The sequence below is a fragment of the Saimiri boliviensis genome, chromosome 5, assembly GCF_048565385.1.
Source record: "Saimiri boliviensis isolate mSaiBol1 chromosome 5, mSaiBol1.pri, whole genome shotgun sequence".
Taxonomy (NCBI): Eukaryota; Metazoa; Chordata; class Mammalia; order Primates; family Cebidae; genus Saimiri; species Saimiri boliviensis.
Window position 1 is genome coordinate 45,300,518 of NC_133453.1, and position 15,800 is coordinate 45,316,317.

At 36.9% G+C, this 15,800-nt stretch overlaps 1 protein-coding gene and 1 non-coding gene across 6 annotated transcripts in view; one reads left to right on the forward strand and one right to left on the reverse strand.

The window, feature by feature from the left end:
* SLC39A10 (solute carrier family 39 member 10) overlaps positions 1–15,800 on the reverse strand; it is a 179,418-nt gene that overhangs the window by 72,089 nt on the left and 91,529 nt on the right. The window contains exon 1 of one of the 5 annotated variants that reach the window (XM_074399335.1): positions 1,870–15,797. The exons of the other annotated variants lie outside the window; for them this stretch is intronic. The gene's annotated coding sequence lies outside the window, so the exon portion shown is untranslated. Of the gene's footprint in view, positions 1–1,869; positions 15,798–15,800 lie in introns of those variants that run through there. 5 annotated transcript variants of the gene reach the window in all.
* Positions 3,583–3,692, forward strand: LOC120364417 (U6 spliceosomal RNA). Its single transcript, XR_005579679.1, has one exon. It is a non-coding gene; the product is annotated as a U6 spliceosomal RNA (small nuclear RNA).

The window sequence follows — 15,800 nt, forward strand, 5'->3', positions numbered from 1 at the left end:
GGGCATAGTCACTTATGCCTGCAATTCCAACACTTTGGGAGGCAGAGGTTGGAGGATCTTGGGCCCAAGAATTCAAGACTAGTCTGAGCAACATTGCAGAACCCCTTCTCTACAAAAAATACAAAAAAATTAGCTGGAATGGTGGCATGTGCCTGTAGTCTCAGCTATTTGAGATGCCAAGGTGGCAGGATCACCTGAGCTTGGGAGGTCAAGGCTGCAGTGAGCCCTGATCTTGCCACTGCACTCCAGCCTGGGCAATAGAGACATTGTCTAAAATAAATTAATTAATAAAATAATACATTAGGCTGGGCGCGGTGGCTCAAGCCTGTAATCCCAGCACTTTGGGAGGCCGAGGCGGGTGAATCACGAGGTCAAGAGATAGAGACCATCCTGGTCAACATGGTGAAACCCCGTCTCTACTAAAAATACAACAAATTAGCTGGGCATGGTTGCGCATGCCTGTAATCCTAGCTATTCAGGAGGCTGAGGTAGGAGAATTGCCTGAACCCAGGAGGCGGAGGTTGCGGTGAGCCGAGATCGCGCCATTGCACTCCAGCCTGGGTAACAAGAGTGAAACTCCGTCTCAAAAAAAAAATAATAATAATAATAATAATACATTAGTCAACTGAATGTCATGATCTATCTGAATAAACTAAGTTGAATTATCATATACAACATTATGTTAAGCATTTTTTTAAAAGTCTATAAAACAATTCCAAAGCAACATTAAGTTTGAGATTTGTTTTTAATCTTACACAGTCTCATCGATAAAGTCACAATTTACACTGTGTATCAATTTTACTCGTACACTAATGAAGATAAAAAGGTGTGGATGATTAAGACCAATCACTGTTAAGCAAAGGAAGATACATATTCTTCCTTCAGCTCCTGTTACACTCCCTGTAGTTAACCTTGATTTTCCACTAGAAGATGCAAATTAAAGGTATGAGTGTTGCTCCCTTCAGCTGATATGTAAATACTGTGAGGTTTCTTTAATACATATTATCTCATTGTCAAATGAATAGGTACCAGAGGTGGAAATAGGACATTCATATATATTGATCAGACAACATCAAATGAATGACTCCATGAAACAAAGGAGGTGTAGATGGTTTATACAAGCTTTAAAATGTCATTTGTCTCTATTTTTTAAATATACGCTATCATGGAAAAGATTTTAAGTATCTTGAGTACTCTAAACACTTACATTTAAGAGAATATCATAGGAATACAAGGACACAAGCTACGTGATGGGGCAATATTAAACCTGTGCTAAGTTTTTCTTTTCTTTTTTTTTTTTTAAAGTAAATCACTCATTAACTTTGCAACTTTAGAATTATTGTAACAGGTACATGCTTAAGAATCATGTAGGCCAGCCATGGTGGTTCATGCCTGTAATCCCAGCACTTTAGGATGCTGAGGCAGAACTGCTTGAGCCCAGGAGTTTGAGCTCAGCCTGGGCAACATAGTATCTTAACTCTATAAAAAAAGTAAAAAAATTAGCTGGGTGTAGTGGTGCATGCCTGTACTCCCAGCTACTTGAGGCTAAGGTGGGAGGACTGACTGAACCCAGGAGGTCCAGACTGTAGTGCCAAGATTATGCTCTGCACTCCAGCCTGTGTGACAGAGCAAGACCCTCTCTCAAAAGAAAAAAAAATCATTTAGATGAAATATGCATTTTGTTATCACAGGCTAAGCAGCTATTGCAGAGTCCCCTCTCAAAAATCAGTGGTTTAAGAAATGAGCAAGTTTTTGTCTAACAGTTCAAGATGAATACTCCATATTAAATCATTTGGACATTAAAAAAAAAATGACTATTCTGGTCTGAGTGTGCTCTGCTCCAGTCATTCAGAGACGTATCAGTCTTACATGGTTGATATTCCAGCCAACAGGAAAAGAGAAAGAATGGAAGTCCAGGTTCAGAAGTTTCTTCTTCAGCAGCAAGGGAGGTAGAAGTTGCAGGCATCACTTCTTATCACATTCCACTGGCAAGGGTTTAGTCACATGATCTCAATCAGCTAGGAGGCAAGGTTTCACCTTACTGAGTTTCCCACACATTCCAGTAGATGTTAACAATCTTACCCACTGACAGCACAAAGAGGAACTCTGGATGGACAGCGAATGGGGGAAATAGTATAAGCCCATATACCAGTCAACCCTAAAAACGGAGATTTGTATGATGCAGCCTTACCCTCGCCAAAATATTCTATTATGCCTCTTGTGCTTTGTAGTTTTCCAAGTTTTCTGCATTGAGAATATGTTAGTTTTATAATTGAGAATATTCTTTCAGTTCAGCTGAGTTATCTCTACTGAAGAGTTCTATTAGGTGCTGCAGACATCGATAAATGAGCTCACCGACAAGAAATGGAAAAAGGGATTCTAGTAAATAACTAGCAGTGCCACAACAAATTTATTTTCATCTTTTGCTGTTGATTTCCAATACATCACCACAGTTAAAAGTGTCATTCTATAACTGCATAATTTCTGCATTAAGGGTGGGGCTAATTTACAGTTAAGAACTTATCACTGTGCTAGTTATACTATTTTGAATGCAAATATTTTGCTTTAAATGCAAAGAAAAAAATGAAGTTCACTAATATTCTCTTGTATTTAACACCCGAACTAAATGTTTAGTCAAGATAATGGTGCCGGGCGCGGTGGCTCAAGCCTGTAATCCCAGCACTTTGGGAGGCCGAGGCGGGTGGATCACGAGGTCAAGAGATCGAGACCATCCTGGTCAACACGGTGAAATCCTGTCTCTACTAAAAATACAAAAAAGTAGCTGGGCATGGTGGCATGTGCCTGTAATCCCAGCTACTCAGGAGGCTGAGGCAGGAGAATTGCCTGAACCCAGGAGGCAGAGGTTGCAGTGAGCCGAGATCGCGCCATTGCACTGCAGCCTGGGTAACAAGAGAGAAAACTCCGTCTAAAAAAAAAAAGATAATGGTTATACTTTGGTGTGGGATGTCAGTGACTGGGCAGAATCATGAGAGGAATTCTGGGTTCCTATAAATGTCTTATTTCCTCACATGGGTGCTGGGTACACGGCTGTGGTTCACTTCATGAAAACTTCATGAATTTTACACGTAACATTTGGGTACTTTTCTGTAGCTGTGTTATATTTTATCCAAAACTTAATTTTTATTCCCCACATGAAGTTTATTCCAACCTTCAATTAGTAAAATCAGTAACACATAACTTCTGGAAACACATCCATACTTAATAATCCTCAAAGGTAAATTTGCTTTAACTTCTTACTTTCAAATAATTTAAGATTCACGAGAAGTTATAAAAGTGGTTCACAGTTTCCACGCACCCTTTCCCCAACTTTTCCCAATAACATCTAACATAACTATAGCACATGTTCAAGACCAAGAAACTGACATCCATACTATTAACTAAACCATAAACCTTACTGCAACTTCACCAGTTTTTACATGTACTCTAAAAAGTGCTGTAACAGAAAATCAATTTTTTAACCAGAAACAAAAAGGCCATTTTTGGTAAAAGACACTGTTTAACAAAATACATGGTTATACTTAAGAGAAAGGTTAACTAGATTGTTAAATGAAAGGAATTGGGGTGTTTGCTTCAGCGGCACATATAATAAGACTGAAACAATACAGAGAAGATTAGCGTAGCCCCTGAACAAAGATAACAACATGCAAATTTGTGAAATGGCCTATATTTTTAAATGTTCTCATCATACACAAAAAATAAGTGAGATAATGTATTTGCTAGCTCAATTTAGACATTCCACAATATATACATATCTCAAAATACATGTTGTACATAATATACTATTTTTGTCAAAAAAAAAAAAAAAGGAATTAGGGTTGATACTGACCAAAGCTATTTCTCCTATAAAGACTTACAAAAACCTTTTTTAAAAAATTTATTTTTATTTTTCATATAGAGATGAGGTCTCACTATGTTGCCCATGCTGGTCTCAAACTCCTGGGCTCAAGGGATCCTCCCACCTCGGCCTCGCAACTGCTGAGATTACAGGTGTAAGCCATCATGCCTAGCCTACAAAAACCTTAATACAGGCTTTGTATTGTATTTTGAAATGTATAAAATGCCAAGTTATGAATTTTAAAACTTTTAAATAAATAAACACCTTTAATGACAAGTTCAGTAGTAATACATACCAATGGCTAACATTATATAAATCCTCCTACAGATATTTTCTTAGTTTGTCTTTTATTTCATAAAGATGAACATAATAAAAATGTAGAATGTTAGATTTTTAAAATTCTCAGGTATATTTAGCTAAATAATGTTATATACAAGGAGTCTGAGACCCAGAGAAGGTGTCCAACGTGATTAAGCTGATATTTCAAGTCTGTGGCATTCCTCTGACTTGAAAGATAGGGGCTCTTTACTACATTATCATATTTTTATACCTTAAAACCAGAATACTGTGAGATCTTTATTAAAGTAACACATCTAAAATACAGATGAATTTTATTTAAGGGAAAAGAAATTGTCTCCTAATACTAGTCAATAGAAAAAAAAACAAGTCATTGTGAATAAAATTAGATTACTTAACAAAATGACTGTCTGACATAAGAAAAATAACAGATAAATACTAAAATAATCCTAGTTCCAACACTAGGTTCCTACTGCCTCGGAGAAGCCGATTAACTTAGTAATTTTTTTTTTTTTGAGAGGGAGTCACTCTGCACTCTGTTGCCCAGGCTGGAGTGCAGTGGCAGGATCTCCACTCACTGCAACCTTCACCTCCTAGGTTCAAACCATCGCCCTGCCTCAGCCTCCTGAGTAGCTGGGATTACAGGTGCCCGCCTGGCTAATTTTTGTTTTTTTAGTAGAGACAGGGTTTCACCAGGATGGTCTTGAACTCCTGACCTCAGGTGATCTGCCTGCCTCAGCCTCCCAAAGTCCTGGGATTACAGGTGCAAGCAACCGCTATGGGCCCAATCAATTTAGTATTTATTGCCTGTGTGCAATCTACTCATTTCATTTAAACCAAAAAACAAAACAAAACAAAACAAAACAAAAAACACCTTTTTACTCTAGGGAATATTTTTTTAAAGGAAAATGAAGACCAAAGGAAATAACCAGAAGTTAATACTGTATCACAATTCTTTCTTTCATACATGTGTGTGAAAATGCACGCACATACACAATATCCCAACAATGATAGGGAAAAGATACTATAAGTTGCTTAGCAAGGTTTTAAAGCAAGCTTTTTCCATGTTCCAGATTGCTATTCTGAAGGTAAATGAGGTAGAAACTGAAAGAAAAAACCTTTTGGGTCAATAGGGAACCTTCTGGAAATCCTAACATGGTTACTTTAACCATCTCAGGAGGCTGTGTTCAAAGTGTCAGTCAGCTGCTCAACCACATTCCAATACTGCTTGCAAGTTCACTGAAACTAGGAAACCACCACCAGGAGGAGAAACTAGCTTACTCATGGTCACAAGCCCCCTCACCACACAGGACTAGGGGGCAAACATTCAGCAACTCAAAGGAATGATTCGATTAGGTAACTCATGGTCACAAGTCCTCTCCCCACACAGGACTAGGGGACAAACACTCAGCAACTTAGAATTACTTGGGGATATAAGCCCGGCAGACCTGACCATCAACAGCAACCCCCTCAGGCTTCCTTCTACCCTTCCATGCTGTGGAAGCTTTACTTTTGATTGCTCAATAAACTTCTGCTCAATTCTTAAAGCAAGGGAAGCCAAGAACCTGAACCCGGAGCCCAAGTTGCAAATCTGGTTACAAAACCAAAAGATTAATCACTAAACCTTCATCCTGGATAACATGTCATGTTTTAAATAAACTTAATGTGAAAATCTATTCAATAAATGTATATACAGTTTCCTAATTTCATAAAGGACTTCATTTTTAAAAAGTTTCATTACAGGACTACTTTAAATGGTTGAAATCAGTTTTACTTATATATGCAGTCATAAAAACACAGCTGATATTTATATGATTGAATGGCTTTATCAAACTTTATCTTGACAGCAATGTAGGTTGTCAAATATTAATTTAATTTCCTTCTGTGATTCAATAATGGCAAACACAGAATAATGAAGGAGAAGCAATGAGACTCTGCGAATAGTGAAGACAGATTAGCCTAGGAGTCAAAGATCTGACTGCCATTTATTAGCTGTAAGTCCTTGAGTAAGTCCCTTAACCACTGTAAATCTTATTACTACTTATAAAGTAGGACTGTTAATTTCTATTTTATAGTAACTATAAGAACCAAATAAAATTACATATTTTTAGTAAAATATTTAATCTTCCTATATGAAATATTTAAATGTTACTTAATATTTAAGTACAAGCTATTAATAGTAATATAAATTGAGTTCTGTCCTTACTTCTCATATACCTATTAAATGTAGTACTTTGTACACAGTACAGAACCAGGAATCAGAAACCTGTCTCTAGTTTCTCCAGTAATGCCAGTTTTCTCTCTGCAAAATAGGAGAAATAATACCTACACTTATCCACCAACCAAACAAATGTATATGAAACAGCTTATAAGGTATTACCGTTATTAGATGTGGTATTATCTTTCACTTAAATTATAAAAAGTATGGCCGGGCGCGGTGGCTCAAGCCTGTAATCCCAGCACTTTGGGAGGCCGAGGCGGGTGGATCACAAGGTCAAGAGATCGAGACCATCCTGGTCAACATGGTGAAACCCCGTCTCTACTAAAAATACAAAAAAAAATTAACTGGGCATGGTGGTGCGTGCCTGTAATCCCAGCTACTCAGGAGGCTGAGGCAGGAGAACTGCCTGAACCCAGGAGGCGGAGGTTGCGGTGAGCCGAGATCGCGCCATTGCACTCCAGCCTGTGTAACAAGAGCGAAACTCCGTCTCAAAAAAAAAAAAAAAAAGTATGGTGGTCGGGAAGAGTCTCTGTTGTGACTCTTTGGAAAGAATGTAACAAAAATATTATAAGAGCACATGCATCATTAGCACATCCAAGACCTGCTCTAGATTACAGGAGGCGCCCAATTCACCAGTATCTGAGCAGAAGTTGGCACACCTTACCAGCTTCACTAGCATTAGAAAATTCTTCAAGGGATAAAAAGTATTGCAGTAATGAGTTCTCAGCAGGGACCACAAAATCCTCTTACAGCTTCATGGTTTGCTTTTTCATTCCCCTACTTCACCAGCTATCTTATCCATTGGAAATTAGTTTGGAATGTCACTGCAACTCTTCCAATAAATAAATTGCACAGTTCAGGCAATCCAATGTTTCCACTGAGATTCATTCATATAAAAAGTGCATGCTAATTGAGCTTGGGTATTAATTCAGTGCTCCTCCTGTTTCACTAACTTGAGAGAGAATATAAACATTTATGCCTTGATATAAGATACCAAATTAACCAACAACACATCATATCTGTCTTTATTCTAAACATTCATGTACAAACCTATATTTTCTCATCAAATGTCAAAACTACCTGCATTTCTGCTTTTCAACCTTTCATTACAGGGAACCTGGAACCATACTGGAGAAAGCTACCTGTAATACTGCTACCTCTGCACTGCTAGTTGTGAATACAAACATCTGAGATTAGTAAATGCAGTCATTGGGATCTCTTTTGGAGCTACTAAAATGTTTAGGATTTTAGTTACATTCATTATGAAGCAGACTTACAGTACTAACTAGCTGGGTGCAGTGGCTCACGCCTGTAATTCCAGCACTTTCAGAGACCAAAGCAGGCATATGGCTTGAGCCCAGAAATTTGAAACCCGCCTGAGCAACATGGCCAAACCCCATCTCCATAGAATTTTTTTTTTTTTAATTAGCCAGGTGTGGTGGCCCATGCCTGTAGTCCCACCTACATGGGAGACTCAGGTGAGAGGATAACTTGAGCCCGGGGAGGTCGAGGCTGCAGTGAGCTGTGATCGTGCCACTGTACTCTCCAGCCTGGCAACAGCTTGTTTGTTCTCTTTCCACTCATCACTGACAGTTGTCTTTATTCTAAAAATAGTTACTACTGCAATACCTCAAATCTTTATTATTCCACGTATTCTCACTCTTCCTTTTTTCCGTGTCTTGTCGCTGTTACATATCCTTGATTTTATACCAGTTTGACATTGTAAAAACTGCCAGCTAAAATGATCCTTCTTTTCCATGAGGTCAGGAGAGAAAAACTAATCAAAGAATCTCCAAGACAATCTTTTTATAACACTGACTTTTTTGATGCTTCTGACAACACAGAGGCTACTTATTCCCCAAGATGGAAGCTTTCTGTTCAATTAATTTTAGCTCTTTTATTTTACGCCATCAAGGTCCTGTTAACTGTTGAACAAAGTGATACGATTCAGTTCAGCCATTTGGCAGGCTCTTATAAACATGTAATCCAAATGGCAAAACTACTTAATTTTCATTAGCAAACTACCAATTTGACATCAGTTACGAGTCCAATAACATCTTTATTCAAGTTTTAAAATGTCGAATACATTTTTTTAAACTACGTAAAATTCTTGAGTGTAGTCTTGACCGCATTCCTCTTACACAGCTACATTCAGAAACACAGAGGTGGGTTAGATTTTGATAAATACGTAATAAAGGACAAAAAAAAAAAAAAAAAAACCCCAGAAAATTACTATCAGAAAAAACGAAGTTGTACAGGAAAGGAAAAGTAGTCATTTATTACAATGACCCAGTTGTATAACATTTATAACATAAAAATATAACACCAAATACTGTTCTAAATCAAAATTACAATAAAAATTGTACTGAGAAACTGGAGTAAAGGAAATGGGAACGTATGCAGAGAAGTGAACACTAAATCATTCTTCATTAAATAGATAATGGCTAAAACTGAAAATCAGCTGCAAGTAATGAATGTGTTATCTGGAGACGTGGTAACAAATAGCAAAATAATCAACTAAAAGAACTAAAGGGAGTTCCTTATCTCTCTAGGCAGGAGGATGTAACAGGAGACAGAGGAATGAATATTTTTCCCCTCAAGAAACTTCACAGAACTATCTGATTCTTTAAACTATATCCACATATAACACTGAAAAAAAAATCTAAAAGTTAGCAATTATAAAATTTTAGTTGGCAAACCAACAAAATGTCACATGTGGAAGAAAATGAATTATTTCTAGCTTTAAGATTTTCACAAGCATTTGTCTGCAGGATGAATACATATATATATATATATATATATATATATATATATACACACACACACACACATACACACACACACACACACGTATACATATTTGGGGGAGTGGAGAAGGTTCTCGCTTTGTTGCCCAGGCTGTAGTGCAACAGTGCAATGACAGCTCAGTAAAGTCTCGAATTCCTGGGCTGAAGCCATCCTCCCACTTCAGCCTCCCACGTAGCTGGGACTGTAGGTATGCACCATTACAACCAGCTAACTTTTTTTGTAGAGATGGTTTCGCTATGTTGCCCAGGCTGGTCTCATATTCCTGGCCTTAAGTGATCCTTCCACCTTGACTTCCCAAAGTGCTGGGATTACAGGTGAGACACTGCACCCAGCCTGTTTGCAGTTTTAATAACAATATGCAAACATTTTAATTCCAATTTGTGCTATTATCTTTACTTGCTTTGAATGAATTCCAAAATATGGGGAAAAACTATAAAAATTTTAACACTTTTCAGGTTTTGTCACATACTTTCCAAATTAGTTTCTAGGAGAAATTAAGCTTGGTTATACTGCCACCAGCAGTATGATCACAGCACTCTCATGAGCACTAAGTATCATAAATTTTTTAATAAAGATCTTAATTTTTAATTTATATTTTTAAAGCTATTCCTGGCGGGCATGGTGACTTGTGCCTATAATCCCAACACTTTGGGAGGCCAAGGCAGGCGAATCACCTGAGGTTGGGAGTTTGAGACCAGCCTGACCAACATGGAGAAACCACGTCTCTGCTAAAAATACAAAATTAGCCCGGCATAGTGGCGCATGCCTGTAATTCCAGCTACTTCGGAGGCTGAGGCAGGAGAATCGCTTGAACCCAGGAGGTGGAGGCTACGGTTAGCCAAGATCACACCATTGCACTCCAGCCTGGGCAATAAGACCAAAACTCTGTCTGAAAAAAAAAAAGCTATTCCTGATGGCTCAGTATTTTTTCCAACATACATAAGCTTTTACATAACTAGGTTACATTTTCTGCAAAAACTCTTCAGTTCTATTATGTTCCTTTTTATTTTGATGTTTTAGATGTTTTCATGTACATGCAATAAAAGTTAACGTTTTTACAACTTCTTCTATGACTGCTGTAAAATTTTAAAAGTATTCCCCCCCATATTCTAATGTGTATTTTCTTTTTTTTAAAAAAAAAGGCTATAAAAATAACACAACTCCTAAAGAACTAAGACGACCCGTAACATCTACTTACTTAGGAAAAAAGAAAATGTCAGTTGAACTTATCCAACACTTTCACCCACATATCAATTAACTAAAAAATGTTAAGTACTGGTGTTTAGGCAAAAATCTTCATAGAAGACTTAAGATTTTAGAAATTTTATATTCCATGAAATTATGTTTAATTTAAAGAACACTTTTTTCTTAATATCTTTCAGTTATTTAACTTTAGCATACCTTTCTGACTTTTAATTTTTAACAACTAGCATTATTTTTTTTTAAATAAACTTTATATGTACCCTGTATGTATTCTCATAGGATGTTATATACATTCAATTATTCATTTTATTTGGAAAAAGATGGGAGAGGAAAAGAAGGAAAAGGGTTGAAAAACTAACTGTTGGGTACTATACTCAGTAACTGGGTGACAGGATCATTCATGCCCCAAACTTTGGCATCACACAATATGCCCAGGTAACAAACCTGTACATGTACCCCCCTGAATCTAAAATAAAAATTGAAAAAAAAAATTAGACTATCCTAAAACCCAAATCTTTTTTCTGTTCTAATATACAATTTACTTATTTATTTCTCTTTGGTTTCATAACTTCTATATTCCTGAAACAGCATAAAACCCAAATCTTAAAAACAGTATATTCCAAACATTAAAAAACTATGAAGTCAGGTGACATGCTTTTCTAAAAAGGTCCATGGGAATAGAAAACCTAACCTCACTGCCTTATAATGTATACATACACAGAATATGTGTTGTGTATATATTGTACTATTTTATGATTATGTAAGGATTTTCTTATACCGTTTTACTAATCTCATTTTATGTAATAACACATCATGTATTATTCCATTTATATTGATAAAGTATATAAATCAATCTTTCCATAGCCCCTTTCATCAAGAAGCAATGTTCCTCTATAACATAGTACAAAGTATATTTCTTTATCTGCAAAGAAAATAATGTAAGGAGTCATCTTCAGTATAAAGTGCACTGAGTTAATATACAAAAATGTTTGTTCACAGGCCTTTAAGCACGCAGTTTTGAATTGCTTTATGAGAGGAGTGGAAAGACAGGAGAGAAAGAGGAAGGGAGAGAGGACTTGAGACATAAGTGGCATAAAAATACCCATTTCCTGCTCTGCTAGAGTTACAAGGAAGACACTATCAGCTTCTCAGCTGGAAAAGGTAAACTGTGAGAGAGCTACGTTAAGCAGTACAGTGTGACTATTAGGTGGTAACCCACAGTTTAAAGCTAAGGGCTTCACATTCCTTTTTCAACTACAAGCATAATAAAGCATAATTAATTCCCTCTATAAAACAAAAATGGGGGCCGGGAGCGGTGGCTCAAGCCTGTAATCCCAGCACTTTGGGAGGCCGAGGCGGGTGGATCACGAGGTCGAGATCGAGACCATCCTGGTCAACATGGTGAAACCCCGTCTCTACTTAAAAAAAAAAAAAAAAAATACAAAAAATTAGCTGAGCATGGTGGCGCGTGCCTGTAATCCCAGCTACTCAGGAGGCTGAGGCAGGAGAATTGCCTGAACCCAGGAGGCGGAGGTTGCGGTGAGCCGAGATTGTGCCATTGCACTCCAGCCTGGGTAACAAGAGTGAAACTCTGCCTCAAAAAAAAAAAAAAAAAAAAAAAAAAGAAAAGAAAAATGGAAAGGTGGAAGAGAGAAAAAGCTTCTATATTATGTAAAGAACACCTGAGAACTCACATTACCTATGAATTGATCATTTGACTGAACATTTTTCTACTATTTTACCACAAAAGCAGCTATAGACAATGCATATATTAGTAAGTTTTGTTCCAACAATTTACAGAAGAAGGGATATTTGGCCCATAGTTTGCTGATCCAGACTTAATTTACACATATTTTTAAAAAGTATCAATCCAGCAGACAACTGTTGGGGAAACCAATATTTTAAAATTCAACAATTCAAATACATAAAAGTGAATTTAGAAAAGCGTCTAAAGGGGGAAGGCCAGGCATATCTGAAATTGATTCTTTTTATTTATAAATATTAAAGTAATAGCACAGGCTGGGCACGGTGGCTCATTCCTATAATCCCACCACTTCAGGAGGCCAAGGCAGGTGGATCATTTGAGTCCAGGAGTTTGAGACCAGCCTGGGCAACATGGTGAAACCCTGTCTCTAGAAAAAACAAAACACAACACACACACACACACACACACACACACACACACACACACACACATATAGGTTAGCCAGGCATGGTGGCACACGCACCTATAGTCCCAGCTACATAGGGAGGCTGAGGTAGGATGACGACCTGAGCTCAGGACGTCAAGGCTGCAGTGAGCCCTATCTCGCTACTGCACTTCAGCTGAGGAAAAGAGATGCTGTCTTGAAAAAAAAAAAAAAAAAAAAAAAACAGCCGGGCACGGTGGCTCAAGCCTGTAATCCCAGCACTTTGGGAGGCCCAGTCGAGTGGATCACGAGGTCAAGAGATTCGAGACTATCCAGGTCAACATGGTGAAACTCCGTCTCTACTAAAAATACAAAACATTAGCTGGGCATGATGGCACGTGCCTGTAATCCCAGCTACTCAGGAGGTTGAGGCAGGAGAACTGCCTGAACCCAGGAGGCGGAGGTTGCGGTGAGCTGAGATCACGCCATTGCACTCCAGCCTGGGTAACAAGAGCGAAACTCTGTCTCAAAAAAAAAAAAAAAAAGAAAATCCTTTCTGTAGATTTTGTAGAATGTTATGCATTCACTGCCTTTGTGAAGTGGTATATAGTGGCATAATATCCATGCCTAAACTGAATACTTGGGTTTCTTTACAGTATTCATATAAAATAATATTGTTATTAAAAAAAGGAAATCTTGTGGCTATGACAAAGTCCTTGAGATTATTTTTCAAGAATCATTCTATAAAAGTCATAATTCATAATAAATTTGAATTTTAAAAAAAGGTCACATTGTAAATTTAACACTTTCAAACTTTATTAGTGCAGTCAAAGCAATACAAAGTTATATGGAACTAAATTAATCTAGAAAGATTTTTTTTATATCATTCAAGATAAGAAGCCCAGATTAAATGAATAAAATTGCTGTTATTTACACAGCTAAGTTCAAAGCAACGCCTTTTAATATATTACCCTCTTCCCATTTTGAAAAAATCCCATATATATATTTCTTTTTCAGGGCAAGGTAACTTGGTTATTGTTGTATCTCCACCCAAACTTCTCCCCTATTTGAAAAACTCGGGAGCTAAAAGCAATCAGAATTAACCAGTTCAAAAACACTTACGTCCATCTTATTAGCAACACTAACTGGCCAGAGGAAACCTTAAAATAGACCAGATTTATAGCACTAAGGAAATCTATATTGTAATTTAAAACACTATCTTGTTTTAGGAAAAGGTGAAGGGAATCAAACGCTAGGGGGCAGCATCAAACTGTTGTGGTTTAGAGCAGTCTTGCAAACTTTTAAGCTTTAGCATATTTTTTATGAGAATTACACTTACATGAAGGATGACAAGATTATAAAACTTCTGTTATAAAGGAAAAAACCAGTTTTCTGTTTTGATTATCTACATTTCTCTTCCATTTCCCATTGTGCACTTTCTTTTACAACTATGACTGGTATCACTTTAAAATGCACTAGCAATACAATGTCCTTCTGATACAAAACTCATGGCATTTCCAATACTGAGGTAAGCATTAAATACATATAAGCTGGTATTTTTAGCCAAAGCATAACGGTAAATTTAAATTCTGTTTCCCCCAATTAACATTTTAAACTTAAAGAGTTTGACAAGCTTTGCATATTCATGTGTCATAAGCAGTATGTGACAAAAAACTGTGGAGTATGCACCCCCCCAACACAAAAAATTTAGTTTGGCAGGGAAAACAAGATGCACATGTGATTATAAATGAGAAAATGGAAGAGAGGCAGATACAAATCCATGAGTATTATAAGCAACAGTACAAAAACAACAAACATAACTGTACCCGCAAAGGCCCAGTAGAGACCACCAAGGCTCATTCTAGGGGTGGTCAAACAGGGGATGAAGGGAGAAAAAGAACGTAGTCTTTTAACTGCTAATGAAAGAACTGAAACATCTGTATGTAGAAAAAAAGGTAAAATCAATTCAGTATCATTTTCAGCCTTTTGGTTCATTATCTCATTTAATGGTCACAGTAAATCCATGAGTAGGGTTTTTGTACTTAAAGTTCAAAAAGAAGATTAAGATAAGCAACTTCCTCAAGGTAAGCAAACTAATTAAAAAGGTTTTGTACCTTCAAATTTTCTCTCCCAAGTCCTAAATTCTTTCCAGTATTGGTCAACATTGAGGGTAGAAGGGTGGGGTGAACAGAATAATATTAACAAGGTAAACTTATCCAATCAAAAGCAAATGATCATCCTAGATGAATTTTCCTTGCTATAATACTACATTCTATCTTCTCCAAAATTCACTTTCAAAAGTACTAATCCCTAGGTTAGTACTTGCATACTCCACTCGAGTCCTTCTCAAAGTACTTCAAATCAGGTGCTCAAAAAAGGGAAGGACCGTGTTAGCTTTTAAACTGTTAGTGGAATTTAAATTAGTAACAGGAAGAACTAATACAGGTTATCATCCAATGTATTATTGATGTCATTTCCTATGAAGTATTCCCTAACCATTTCTTTTAAAGTAGCACAAAAGTCATTCTTGCACAGGGGTTCTTATCCAAGGGTCTATGGACAGAACTCAGAATGTTTGTGAATATGGACAGGAAATAAAAGGATAAATCTCTATTTTAATTAACCTCTGACATTTAGTTATCTCTTCAGTTACGAATGCAGGCAAAAATTACAGTGAAGTCCCTGATAGGAATTTGAGATTTAATTTAAGCTAAATTCTTTAAAGATCATTTATAGTTCTTACCAGCCTGAAATTGTTAAGACCAGTCACTGCTCTTGATAATTAATGCTTTGCTAAAATATAGACGTCATATTTATTATCTTCATAACTAGTTCAATATAACTGGTCTCTGTTGCAATTCTACGTATTTCATACATTTAAAGCCATCATTCTGTGGTTCACCACACGAAAAAGTTAAAAATCCCTACCAGTACACCATTATTTTATTTTCTTCACAGCACTTATCACTGGTATCATGTATGTTTCCCGTTGGTATCATGCATGTTTCCAGTAAGAAGTCACTGGAGTAACCACTGTCTGTAGAATGTGCGTTGTCTAGCATGGATCCCCAAGTTCCAGAAAAAGTAACTGATTCATATTAAGGTACTGAAATATTTGTACAATACAGTACTAACATAAAACAATACACAGAAGTTTGGAGTTGAGGCTTTCAATTGCATACTAAGAAGGAACTAAACTCTACTTCTCCAGCCTTTCCATTACTTGCTTGTTCTTAATTATGTACAATTTAGATACACATCCAAAAAAACACAAAGGAAATGTAAA